Source organism: Procambarus clarkii, chromosome 25 (assembly GCF_040958095.1).
Source record: "Procambarus clarkii isolate CNS0578487 chromosome 25, FALCON_Pclarkii_2.0, whole genome shotgun sequence".
In the NCBI taxonomy this organism is placed as follows: domain Eukaryota; kingdom Metazoa; phylum Arthropoda; class Malacostraca; order Decapoda; family Cambaridae; genus Procambarus; species Procambarus clarkii.
In genome coordinates, this window is record NC_091174.1 from 31,833,999 (window position 1) to 31,847,981 (window position 13,983).

Sequence of the window (13,983 nt, forward strand, 5' to 3'; positions counted from 1 at the left end):
TTCCTGGCCGGAAGAACTGTTTTTACCAGCAGGACTAGCCGGTGGATCGCTGAGCGACCTCAACATCATATCATAAACAATATCGAGGACGAAAATCCAAACCTGTCGGTATTCAACCTAGAGTTCTGCAACACCGACAAAACATCAATGAAAATTACGTTCACCACCATAGCTGCGGCCACCCAGGCTGCCACACAAGGATTCTACTGCTTTGGCCTAAAAATACCACCCCACCAAATAAAAAAGGAACGCTACCATGAGATCCAGCAGTGCTTTAAGTGCTACGAGCTCTCCCACCCGACCAACAAGTGTCAGCACCCTGTCCAGAGGTGCAGCCTGTGCGCACTGGACCATCACTACTCCATATGCAAGGCAACAGTCCATCACTGCTTGCTCTGTGATGGCAATCACCCCCCAATTTCCTACCGCTGCCCCCGCAGCGGTAGGAAAGCCCCAAGCGACCAGAGCCCCAAGCGTTCAACTCACCACCTTAGCTCTCACTAGTCGACCAGAAGACTTTCCGGTCCTACCAACATGTGGCTCCTCCCAGCAGACACAGCTTTCTCATTGGGAACCCAAGGTCCCCAAGATCCCACAGGCTCCTTCACAGCCCCCTGCATCACTTGCAGGCATTATCCCTGGTCTTCTTAAACTAGCGGAAAGGCTTGCAGGGGTGACGCCGAGGAAAATAAGACTCGCGTCCCTACCTAAAATAGGCTTTGTCAGTGAACTAAACGCATTATACATAGACAATGGCCTGGCCCCCATCATAGCCACTAGCGTAAATCTCACTGCCTCCTCTACCACTCCGGAGACTACCACCAGGACGACCTGGTCAACTTCAACACCGACTCCAGAACCACCCATGACCCTGGCGACACAAACAGAGGTAATTCCTTCTCCAGCTCCCAACACTCCTACCATCACTATCTCAGCAGCCGCGCTAGCAGACGTGCTGTCTACAAACGATAACAGCACCACCAGCGCTCCTGAAATAGCTACAACCACCAATCAACGACACCTAAGCCTACCTAAGGCTGGAAGGCGAAAGACAAAAACGCCCACTACAGAGGTTACGGACTCCTCAGACGAGGAAATCGTAGCAGGAGCTCCACCGCCGCATCACAAATACGACACCTACACGGTTCAAGACTTCCTCATGGAGGCCACGTCACCAAACTCTAACGACAGCACTGCTCAGCCAAAGTCGCAGGCAAAGAAAAAACGGAAAACCTAGAGGTTTTATCTACACTAATCTACACTAACCCCACCAGCTCCATAACTGGTATAGCCAGCCCTCCAGGCTGAAAACCCTCATGAAGACCTCCATCCATCGCCAGATCTCTAGTATCAGCCACTGATACAGATAATGGCTCCAAAGAGCCTTCACTTACGGGCTCACCATAGCGCGTGCTACTGGAAACTTATTGTTCTGAGTAGCGAATCTTAAACAACAACAACAGCACATGCACACACACTTCACTTCAGTCGCTGAGTGTAGCAGTACACAGTTACAGTCACTCCCTCAGTTACTCTTTTAGTACAGTGTAACCATGTCTCCCCAGGATATGACTTTCCTAACCATCCTTCTTGAATTATTAACGTCAGAAGGACACAGTGATATAGTAGCAAGAGCAAGGAAAATTGCTGAAGACGACCCAACCCTAAACGAAGCACCGTGGCAACTTGTAGGCAACGGAAAGGCTAACAAACGAAGAAGAACCGAAGAAACGTCGAAAGAAATCAAACTAGAAGCCAATCAGAACTCAAGAGGAGCACCCAAACCAATGCCAAGGACCATATTCAAGACCAAAAAACCAGTGGATGGTCCCACTTATGCTTTCATTGCCGCACTGGAAAAGAATAGTCCAGGATCAGATCTTAGAGCCAAGCCCGACATTAGAGGTAGATATTGTTACGTACTCCTAGCAGAATACGTATATAAATTTAAAATAAATATTATTTTATTTTATCATTGCATGTATATGTACACACATTGTGTTTTGGGTAAATTGTCGTGTGGTTTGGCAGCGTTAGTGGACAGGAGAGCGGTTGCCGTTGCACAAGTCTATACCTGATTGATACGGGAAAGCTGGACCTGTTCAGTTTGAGAGTTCCAGATGTCACTTTATTTTAGTTAGAAAATGTTTCATATACTGTAATTAAACAGGTGTCCTTATACTTATATATTTTGTAAGCAACTATTATATGTAAATTACATTCTTATGTGTTTTGAGAACAAGTGGTTGTTCAATTAGTTTATAATATTAAAAAGTCCTTAGTTTCCATCCCTCATCCTGGGATGAGGCAGACGGGAGGTGAGAATGTGGGTGGCGACAGAGCGAGAGTTCAGTAGCTGATACAGGACTAGGAGAGTAACATGTGGGAGATAAGTCTGTTATATTCTGTTATATTTTGTTGTGCCATAGTTACTACTATATATTACTTGCCATGACAAATTTTTTCATATATTCTACAAGTTAACTTTACCATCTGTGTTTTTATATTATACTGTTTTGAATATATAGCTATCATATTGTGTATCTATTCTTCAGTCCTAAATGAAGATTCTATTATGTGCTCATTACCTATTAAGGGGTTATACTGGTGATTCGCTATTGAGAACAGCAGTTGTGTCGTATCCCTAGATGTAATTAAAGTTTGGCTGCTGTAGAGTCACGAGCCGTAACGTACGATAGGTAACAAAGAGTTATGGGGGCCTGTGCCGGGAAATATTGTCCCATTTTTAACTTAACTATGCTAATCTAACCTTGCCTTCCTAGGTACCAGTGTGTCAAGTGTCTCTGTGTGTTTCTTAAGAACTATTCCATGTGCCAAGCAAGCCTTCCTGTGTGTCAAGTAACAACGTTTCACGATTTTGAGGTAAGTCATCCTATATATTTTGTTTGTGCAGTGAGGCCAAGCGAATTTTCAGTGTGGTGACAATTTTACAGTGAAGTGTAGTGCAGTGCCATTGTGTTTAATTATTGTTGTGAATCAAGTGCCAAGTGTTAGTAACGATGGAGGAGAAAGTTGCAGCGTTGGTGGCTCACCCAGACTTTGAAGGGATTCAGAACCTTAAAAAGACTGAGTTAATACAAATGGCAAATCATTTGGATTTGACCGCCAGCAATAGAATGGTTAAAGCCCAAATATTGAAAGTCATTGTGACGCATTTTGTTGAGAATGGGGAGTTAGGTGAAGAAATTCTAGAGGAGTTAAGAGAGGAGTCGAGTGATCAGATGACGTTAAAGCGTCTTGAGTTAGAAGCTCGCCAATTAGAGCTTGAAGCTCAAAAAGAACAGAAAATATTAGAGGCTGAAGCTCGTCAAAGAGAGATTGAAGCTCAACAGCAACAGCAAATATTAGAGGCTGAAGCTCAGCAAAGGGAGCTAGAGACTAGGCGTTTAGAAATTGCGGTACAGTTGCAAATAGAAGCCACAAAGAAGCAACAAGCCGAGGAACAAACTAGGCAATTAGAGATTCAACAACAAATGGCTGACACTAACTTCAGGCTTGAATCACAGCGTATGGCAGCTGGGCATGGAAATACTAGTAATGTTTCAACAAATAGTGATAATAATCCCATCAGGATGAATAAGTATATCGAGTTGCCCAAGTTCAATGAGGAGGATCCTGAGGTTTTCTTTGCACATTTTTATAAAATTGCCATCAGTATGAACTGGCCAAGGGATCAGTGGGTAGCCATTATGCAGTCTCAATTTAAGGGGCGTAGTCAGGAGGTTTTCACATCCCTACCTGACGCTCATAGCTTTGATTACGAATTTGTAAAGAAAAGCATCTTAAATGCTTATCAACTAAATCCAGAGGCACACAGGCAAAAGTTCAGAAATCTAAGGAGGACAAGTGATCAGACAATAGCAGATTTTACTCGTCAGAAGACGAAATTTTGTAACAGATGGTTAAAGTCACTTCCAGTCACTGATTTTGATGCTTTAAAGAATCTTCTTATAATGGAAGAAGTATTGTCATGTCTCCCAGACCAGTTGTCTACTTTTATGGCAGAACAAAAGAATGTAACAGACATTGATGAGCTGTCAAAGCTCGCGGATGAGCATGAGTTGCTGACTAAGGCCCCGTTTACGGCCACTTCACCTAAGTTTAGTCGTAGAGTAAATTATAATGCTCACCGAACTCCTTATCAGAATCCATCCAGTCCTAGTACTCCAGTTACTCCCATGAGCTCTTCTCTTACAAAACCTAATCCTGCTACTGCATTGTCAGGAATGTCAAATAATAATAAGGTTATTTCTAAACCTACAGTTGGTTCTACCAGTGTGTCCACTGTAAGGTCCTGTTCCCATTGTAAGAGAAAAGGCCATGGAATTCATTCATGTTTTATATTGCACCCTGAGTTACGACCAACTGGTCTCATTTATTGCAGAGGTGTGCAAAATAAACTTACTAATAAACATGTAACTGTAAACCCCAATTGGGTGAAACAGTATTCACCATATATGTCTTCAGGTGAAGTTTTGTGTATTAATGGGAAGTGGAAGCCAGTGGTTATTCTTCGTGATACAGGTGCTTCCCAAACCATAATTTCATCCAGTATTCTTTCTGATGTTGAAAAGAGAGAGACAGGAAAGTTTGTTGTTCTTCAGAGTGTTGCAGGATGTAAAACTGTACCTCTAATAGACATTAATTTCAGATCCACCATTACACCACGTTTATGCACTGTGGGTGTTAGTACACAGTTGCCCATCCCAGGTGTGGATGTTATATTGGGTAATGATGTGGCCATAAATCATGTTGTGGGTGAGAATGATCCCCGTTTGTGTAAACAGCCAGTTGCAGACCATGTTTATTCTGCCTGTGCTGAAGTTAGTTCTATGAAGGAACCTGTTGTAGAAGATGGTTTTGTCCATTCTACCTGTGCTGATGTCAGTACTCTTATAAATCCAGTTGTCAGTTCTGATGTTGTTACTCAAGCATTTGTTCCAGTAACCAGTACCCCTTCAGTGGAGAAGTGGGATGTGGTTGTTCCAGATTCCTGTGTGGCCGATTTAGTTGTTGAGAGTAAGCCTGATACTATGACTCTGCTTTATTCCAATAAATTGGGAAAGGATGTCCATGTACCATTGTCTTGCCCGCTCACTACGAACGTTGTGCCAGGAGTTGAGAGAAACTTAAAAGCCACGACTCTGTATTCCAGCCAAGTGAATGGTTTAGGACAAGATGTCGGGTTGGCAGAAGTATTCCCGCTCACTCCAAGTTTAGAATCAGTTGTCGAGAGTAAGTCCGTTGTCGAGGCCCCGCCTCACCCTAGTCAAGGTGATATAAAAGGGGAGGAGGTCAAACTACCTGTTACTTGCCCGCTCGCTTCAGATTCCCTTCATTTATGTGCTTTGAGTAGAACTGACCCTAAGATTTCAGAGAGAAGCAAGGAGACAGTCTGTACTGTAGATCCAGTTTTGGAGAGTGTGGGAAAGCAGCCAGAGGATCAGCTTCTGTTGAGTAGATGGAGACCCATTGAGCCTCCCTCTTCAGTTGTCTGTGAGGATGTGACCCAGCTTGGTAGTGATATTATTGATTGTGAGCAGACAGTACTCCAAGCAGCTCCAGAAGTCATGGGAGGAAATTTTGGTAAAATCATTAAGAGTGGTAAAGTAGCATTTGGATCTAAGTTGCGGAGTTGTGATTCTTATTCTATATGGAGGAAGTATTTCTCATTGTGTACATTGAGTCAGAGTGTGTGTAGGATGTTGAAATCTACTTTTATTCTGCAGGAGCCATTTTCTTGTGAAGTAATGGACTGTGGGACATCTTTGTCAAGCCTTGTGGTGGAGCAGAGAGAGTTTACTCAAGTAGGTTGTGCATCCAGTTCTGAGGAAGTGGTGAGTTATGCTAGAGCAGTGTCTCTATATTCAGATCCAGTTAATTTTGATGCACGAGTGATAAAAGTGTATGTTCCACTTAAGTGTGGTGTTGACTTTCAGAGTCATATTGTGGGTGAAAGATTAAATCATACTGGGGAGCAGATGTTTGAGGCTCCAGGTGTGAAATTCAAGTTGGAGGATAAGGTTATCCTACCTAGAGTTAATTATTGTGAAGGGTTACAGATTATCCTTGGGTGTTTCCCAGGTAATCTGCTGTTCATCTTCAAGATGTTAAGACCCTTAAACCTCTTGGTTGATTGGTTGTCATCAGACGTAAATCACTTGGGAAGTGATGGTGAGGATTGTAACGTTTTCGGCATGTTTTATTTAGTCTCTTGGAAGACTAGACGGTTGATGAAAGTGTGTGTTGTGTTCAAGTTCACCATCAAGGAGTGTGAACTTGTCTTGAGAGTTCTGATTGAGATATGGTGCCTAGGCATATGCCTGTTTTCTTTCACTGATCGTTATGACAGAGTTATGAGGAAATTGATTTCTGTGTTCCTTATGGATCATCTGAGTCAGTTCGATCAGGTAGTCTTTGCACTTATCTTGGGTTGTATTTCTTGGGTTGAAGGTCAAAGGTTTGCTAAGTCGGTGTCTTGTGTTTCGGAAGGTTCTATGAATGGGAAAGTCTTATGCATAATTGTGAGGTTTAATGCTACTTTCTCTAATTTTAGTATCCATTGGGCGAGAGTATGTGTTCCACAGAGGATCAAGAGTGATGAGCAGATGTCTGTGTCAGAGCATACCCAGGAGAAGTTCCAACTCAACTCAACATACAGCCTGCTTCAGTTAAGCAGTTCAGCTCCAGAAAAAGGGAGTAATGGAAAATCGAGGCTGTCTTGGGAAAATTCACCATGTGAAAAAGGAATCACATGGAAAAATGAAACTGATCTTGGAGAAATAGTAGAAACATATGAAAAACTAAATTGCCATGATAACTGTGTGAAAGCAGCTACCTTTATTGACAATTCTATTCATGCTACTAATGATACTGTTGTAGATAGGTGTGTGAAATATGATCTAAAACAAAGTGAAATAAATGAGATAGTACCTTGGAGAGATAAATTTGCATACTCCAGTGACACATATGTAGAACATAGTCATAAGACTGAAATTTCTGAGTTTCCTGTAAAACTATATTTGGAGTGTTTTCATTTTTGTCCAGAAATGTGTTCTTATTACTTATACATGTTTGGTGTAATTAATACCATAAATCTCAAGTATCATACATTTTACTTTGAAAAAATGCCATTGATCTTCAATCCATTGCATTTTTTTTCTTGGAGGTGGAAGTGTTACGTACTCCTAGCAGAATACGTATATAAATTTAAAATAAATATTATTTTATTTTATCATTGCATGTATATGTACACACATTGTGTTTTGGGTAAATTGTCGTGTGGTTTGGCAGCGTTAGTGGACAGGAGAGCGGTTGCCGTTGCACAAGTCTATACCTGATTGATACGGGAAAGCTGGACCTGTTCAGTTTGAGAGTTCCAGATGTCACTTTATTTTAGTTAGAAAATGTTTCATATACTGTAATTAAACAGGTGTCCTTATACTTATATATTTTGTAAGCAACTATTATATGTAAATTACATTCTTATGTGTTTTGAGAACAAGTGGTTGTTCAATTAGTTTATAATATTAAAAAGTCCTTAGTTTCCATCCCTCATCCTGGGATGAGGCAGACGGGAGGTGAGAATGTGGGTGGCGACAGAGCGAGAGTTCAGTAGCTGATACAGGACTAGGAGAGTAACATGTGGGAGATAAGTCTGTTATATTCTGTTATATTTTGTTGTGCCATAGTTACTACTATATATTACTTGCCATGACAAATTTTTTCATATATTCTACAAGTTAACTTTACCATCTGTGTTTTTATATTATACTGTTTTGAATATATAGCTATCATATTGTGTATCTATTCTTCAGTCCTAAATGAAGATTCTATTATGTGCTCATTACCTATTAAGGGGTTATACTGGTGATTCGCTATTGAGAACAGCAGTTGTGTCGTATCCCTAGATGTAATTAAAGTTTGGCTGCTGTAGAGTCACGAGCCGTAACGTACGATAGGTAACAGATATAACATATCCACAGCTAATCTGGATATAATCATAAACCTCAGGAACACAGAACACCTAGTGGAACTGAAACCAGAAGAAAAAATCACCATAATGATAGTTAAAAATTTCCCGGTCGAAGTTCATGCAAACAGACTCCTAGAATGCCCAAATGTCACAACGGCGGAAAGATGCAAGCACAACAATATCGAAACAAGACATGTTCTTGTAACAATAAAATGACCTCGCATCAACACTCTGAGTGTTGGCATCTATGGTCAATTCAGGCTGAGACTGTATAACCCAGAACCCATGCGCTGTTAGAGATGTCAGCGCTTCGGCCACCACAAAGATGGCTGCAGAGGCCCGGAACGATGTGGTGTATGTAGCGAGCTCCACAACACCGACATATGCAAGAATCTGCACAAAGAAGGCAGACAAACGAAAGCAAAATGCCCGAACTGCGGGGATACACATCATGCCTGGAACAAACGATGTCCAGAGAGGGTAAAAAGAATACTAGCTTTCGGATCAACCCAGCAACCCAAAGTAACAACTTCGAGACCCCAATCGACCAGACCCTCGGTAAAAAGCCAGTGGTACACCCCTTGGCAAGTCTGAATAAATGAAGATCAGCAACAGTCTGGCGCGCCGGGTCCTTCTGGTCTGGGCAAGGACGGGGCCTCCAACAACTGGAGGGGGCAGGGGGGCGCTGCTCCACTGGGAGACAGCAACAGAATGGATCGGGGCGGCAGGGTGAACATGCCTGCCGTTGCCTCCAGGACCTCCCAGGCAGGAATGATGATCCCAGCATCATCTGGTGCCCCAGTGGCTGGATGTAGCAGGGGCGCTTCGGCCCAACCAGGAGTCTCCTCACCCACTAAGAAGAAAGTCTCCACTCCAGCCAAGAACACACAAACGGTCGGGAAATCCAGTACTATAAAAACCATGGACTCAATGATTCCACTATAAACGGAAAAATGGACAATCTCAAAATTATACGATGGAATATTCAAGGATTCAAAAGCAAAGCACAAACACTCAGAGCAGTGCTTCTCAAGGATAGCATTGATATTGTTCTACTCCAAGAAACACTCACCAGGACTGGCAGATTTATCAATATCCCAGGATATCAAGGATTCCACTGCCCTATGGCACAAGTTGGCACCAGAGGCATTTCAATTCTAGTAAGAAATCATATCAATGCCACGGCAGTCATAGACCTGTCCAACTGTGGCGAGAACGTCGAAATTATGGGAGTTAAGCTCACTATGAGGAACTCAACGCTGTCCATTTTCAATGTATACAAGAGCCAGAGAGAACATGACATGGATCTCTCAACAATCTTTGAAATAGCAGTCACTACACTTACTATCATCTCTGGTGACTTCAACGCTCATAGTGAATTACTTCTTGATTCACCAAGAACCGACGCCAACGGAAGACATATTGAACATCTTTTGGATGAAGTGCCAGAAATCAGTCTGCTTAATTCGACGGAACCAACCCACACTGGTGGGGGAAAGTTGGATCTCACGTTTGTTTCCACCATCCACCAGTATTTATGAGTTGTGTCATTGGTCAGTGGATCATGTTCTGACTAGTGACCACTTTGCTACAAAAACAGTTATTAATATAGTACTACCTCCTAGACCTCCAGCTCCCGAGCCCTGATGGGACTTTATCATAGCAGATTGGACGAAGTTTCAGGAAGCTCTCGAAACTTGGCACCAAAACTACACTCCTCCTGACAACACCGAAGAAATGGAAAAAGATTTAGTAATGCAATACATAGAGCAGCAAATCACGCCATCCCCAAGAGGAAAACAATTACCCAACAACACAAGGACCATTGGTATTACTGTGATAGGATCAGAGCTACATAACAGACTAAATCGTGCACGAAAGAATTTTAGAAGAGATAGAACCGAATCTAATCTAGGACTTCTTAGAGCTGTTCGAGATCATGTGCACGAAGAAACAGCAAAAATCAGAGAAGAAAAATGGCTCGAGTGGTGTGCCAAGCTAAATCAGCATACGTCCTTGGGCGACATCTGGAGGCAGATCAACAAGGCCAAAGGAAAATCGTCTCCTGCTCCGCCGCACCATGTTCATCCAGAGCAAGAAGCAGAAAGGCTAGCAAATCTATTTGCTTCAAGAGCCAGTTCCACTCAACTTCCTCAAGCAACTCTGACTCACCAACAAAAACTTCAAGCAGCAAGATGGAAAAAAATAGATGATGCTTTAGCCTTACCTGACGAACTAGACCAACCTTTCAATCTAAAAGAACTCAGAACTGCTACAAAGAAAACTAAAAATACAGCTCCAGGCGAGGACAAAATCACTTACAACATGCTTGCCAAGCTAGGAGAAAAGGGTGAAGAAGCCTTCTTGAATCTCATCAATAGAGTATGGGTGACAAGAACCCGACCACTCTCTTGGAACAGTGCAATTATAGTTCCCATTCCAAAACCTAAAGACCCAGGAAATCCAAGACCCATCTCATTAACAAGCTGTCTGGCCAAAACTGCAGAAAGAATGGCCCCTTAATCGAATTGAATGGAAAGCCAATCCACTACACCAAAATATGTTTGCTTACAGAAAAGGTGTTGGAACCACAGAATGCCTTACCTCGCTCCTGGATAAAATCAATGACAAACCTGGAATCCTTATTTTTCTAGACCTTGAAAAAGCCTTCGAGTTAGCCAGTGCTCCAGCTACACTGTGCTGCCTTGTGGATAAGGAAATCAAAGGACACGCTCTTGCTTTTGCCAAAGGAAGCCTGCTTAACCGAGAAGCTAAAGTCAAATTCCAATGAAAAACATAGACCTCAAAGAGGCTGGAAAATGGAACTCCGCAGGGAGGAATACTAAGCCCCTTCCTCTTCAACTGTCTCATGGAACAATTCATGAAGCTCAAGCTACCAAAAGCCAAACTTCTTAACTATGCAGACGACTTTGTGGTCATCATCAAGGGCAAAGGTGCAAGGAACCATGCACAAAAATGCCTAGATATTATCAGCAAGGAAGCGGAACGCATAGCAGTGAAAATAAACAGCAATAAAACAAAAGCAATGGCCGTTAAAATGAGAACTCAAGACATCAGACTGGCAATACAAGGACAAGAAATTGAGTGGGTTACCTCTTTTCAATACCTAGGAGTCATAATAGACAACCAGTTGAAATTCACTTAAGAAATTGAATATCTTCGGCAACGCTGTAAAGCCAGAAACTCAGCTTTGCGCTCTCTGACCAGTCTTAGAGAGGGTGCATCTCTACCAGTACTCAAAATGTACTACATTCAAGCAGTTAGGTCACTCATCGACTATGCTGCTCCTGCTCTTACATCCCTCAGTGATAACCAATGGGAGAAACTGGAAGTGTCTCAAAATGATGCTCTGCGAACAATGCTGGGAGCACCTATATGGACGCGTAGAGAGAACCTTAGAATGGAAACAAATTTACCAGCATTAGAAAACAGGATGAAACAAAGGATAGCCACCATAATAGGAAAACTTACTGGAACAACCGCCAGACTGTCAATCAAAGACAGCATACAGAGATTGTTATGGTTTTGGTCAGACAAACAATCTTCGTCCACATGGTTTTATTCTCCGCCAGTAACAACAACAAAACAATTATCAGGTACATGAAATATTATTAACAAGATCATAAACAAAAGAGCATCTGCTCCAAACATGCTACCTCCAACATCTGTAGTACTCAATCCCAACATTCCTCCCCTTTTAAATAAACTATATCCCTACAGGTTAAGTCTATCAGGCGGTCGTATGACTCTTCCTGATTTTCTCAACTGGGAGTCCTGACCTGTTACTTCTAGGAAACATTCTTCTGAATTACTCCTTGTAGAGTCCATAGGGTTAACTGTATCCCCATTACCCTCTACTGTCCCTTGCTCTGCCTCCCGGTCCCCTGCAGGTGCTGCTATCCCTTCATTATAAGGATGGATATCACTAGTTGCCCCACCCCCACCTGAAGGGTCTTCAAAATTCCCTGTGAACCTTGGCATGAGCTGATCGGCATGCCTTTTCCAATTAATGTTCCCAAAACTCTGCACTTGCACAGTGAAGTTCCTGCGGCCCAGGACCTCCCTAATTTTCCCTTCCACCCAGGGCTTTCCACTTCCAAAATTCCTTGCATATACTGCATCCCCCTCATTAAACAACAATTCCTCTCCCTGAGCCAACTGACTGGCCAAGCTAGTTACCGATTTCTCTTTATTGGGATCTGTCTTTACTGCTTCCATGTGCACTTTAAAGTGTCTATTAAACAGTAATTCAGAAGGAGATTTACCAGTAGTAGAATGAACAGTTTTCCTTTGATTATATAAAAACCTACAAAGCCTTGTATTAATAGTACCTTCCGTAAACCGCTTTAACCCTTCTTTCAAGGATTTCACTGTTCTCTCTGCTAGACCATTTGAAGAAGGATTATATGGGGCAGGTGTTACATGTTTAATACCATTTTTCCGAAAAAAATCCTCCATTTCCACAGAAACAAAATAAGGAGCATTGTCTGAGACAATTATGTCTGGCAATCCAAAATTACAAAATGTTTTCCTTAGTAATTCACAAGTTACAGATGATGTGGTGGAATTACACACATGCACATCCAGAAATTTGGTGTATGAATCCACCACCACTAGGTAATATTTATTATCCATAGGTCCCGCATAATCTACATGAAGTCTAGACCAGGGTTTTCCAGTGCATGGTGAAGAAAGTACTGGGGCCTGGGGTTTCTGATAATTCTTAAAGCAAAGACAATTTTTTGTTACCTCAGCAATATCCTGGTCTATTTTTGGCCACCAAACCCAACTTCTAGCTTCTGCTTTCATAGCATTTATGTCATTATGGCCTACATGCAGCTGTTCCAAAATCTTACATCTCAGTTCCCCCAGGAACCGCCACTCTATTCCTATACAAGAGTACATCCTGGTGAATACTAAGGTCAGCCTTCACTGCAGCGTACTCTGCACAAATTATCATTTCAACCATATTCGACATATTTCAACAACAGACTTAATTTAGGATCTCTACCAGTTGCCTTCCTAATAGTCTGGAATGAAATATCCTCAAAAGACATAGATTCCACCACGTTAACATACTCCACTGGAATACTGGAATTTAATTCTTCTGTCACAGGCAATCTATTTATGCATCAGCTACTACATTATCCTTGCCTGGCTTAAACTCTAAATCATACTCAAACTGCGAGAGTAGTAATGCCCATCTTTGAATTCTAGCATTGGCATTAACTGGAATCTGCTTACCTCTGCCAAACAATCTTAGCAGGGGTTTATGATCTGTTCTAGCAAGAAATTTCCTCCCCAGCAGAAAATACCTCAGTTTTTTTACAGCATATACCAAAGCTAAGGCTTCTTTATCTAACTGAAAATAATTCTGTTCTGCAGGAGATAATTTCTTGCTAGCAAAATATACTACTTTATCCTGACCATCTACTTCCTGTAATAATACACAACCCACTCCTACTGGGGAAGCATCTACCTCCAGTTTTAACGGGAGTCTACCTGTAAAATTAGTGAGCACTGGAGAATTGATCAATTCCTGCTTAATATTCCTGAATGCATTTTCCTCTCTTGCTGCCCACTTAAATCTAGCCCCTTTTTTCAACAATTCATACAAGGGTGCTAATTTTGTTGAAAAGTTCTTCACGAACTTACAAAAATATGTAACCATCCCAACAAAAGACTGTACTTCCCCAACTGATGTTGGGGCTGGGGCATCTATTATAGCAGCTACATTTTTGTGAGAAGGAGTAAACCCAGCAAACACAAATCATCTACACAACGTTCGCCTATTTCTTCCCATAGGTGTGGGAATGATTTGCATTGAGAATGGTGCAGGAGAGCCTTTGAGAAACTTTTACTCAAAAAATCCAAACACAAAGGTTTAATTATAAATTGTTTTTCTACAATTATTTTCTTCCAAATGTAAAACAAATAGTTTTTACATGTTTAAATATAAAATTTAT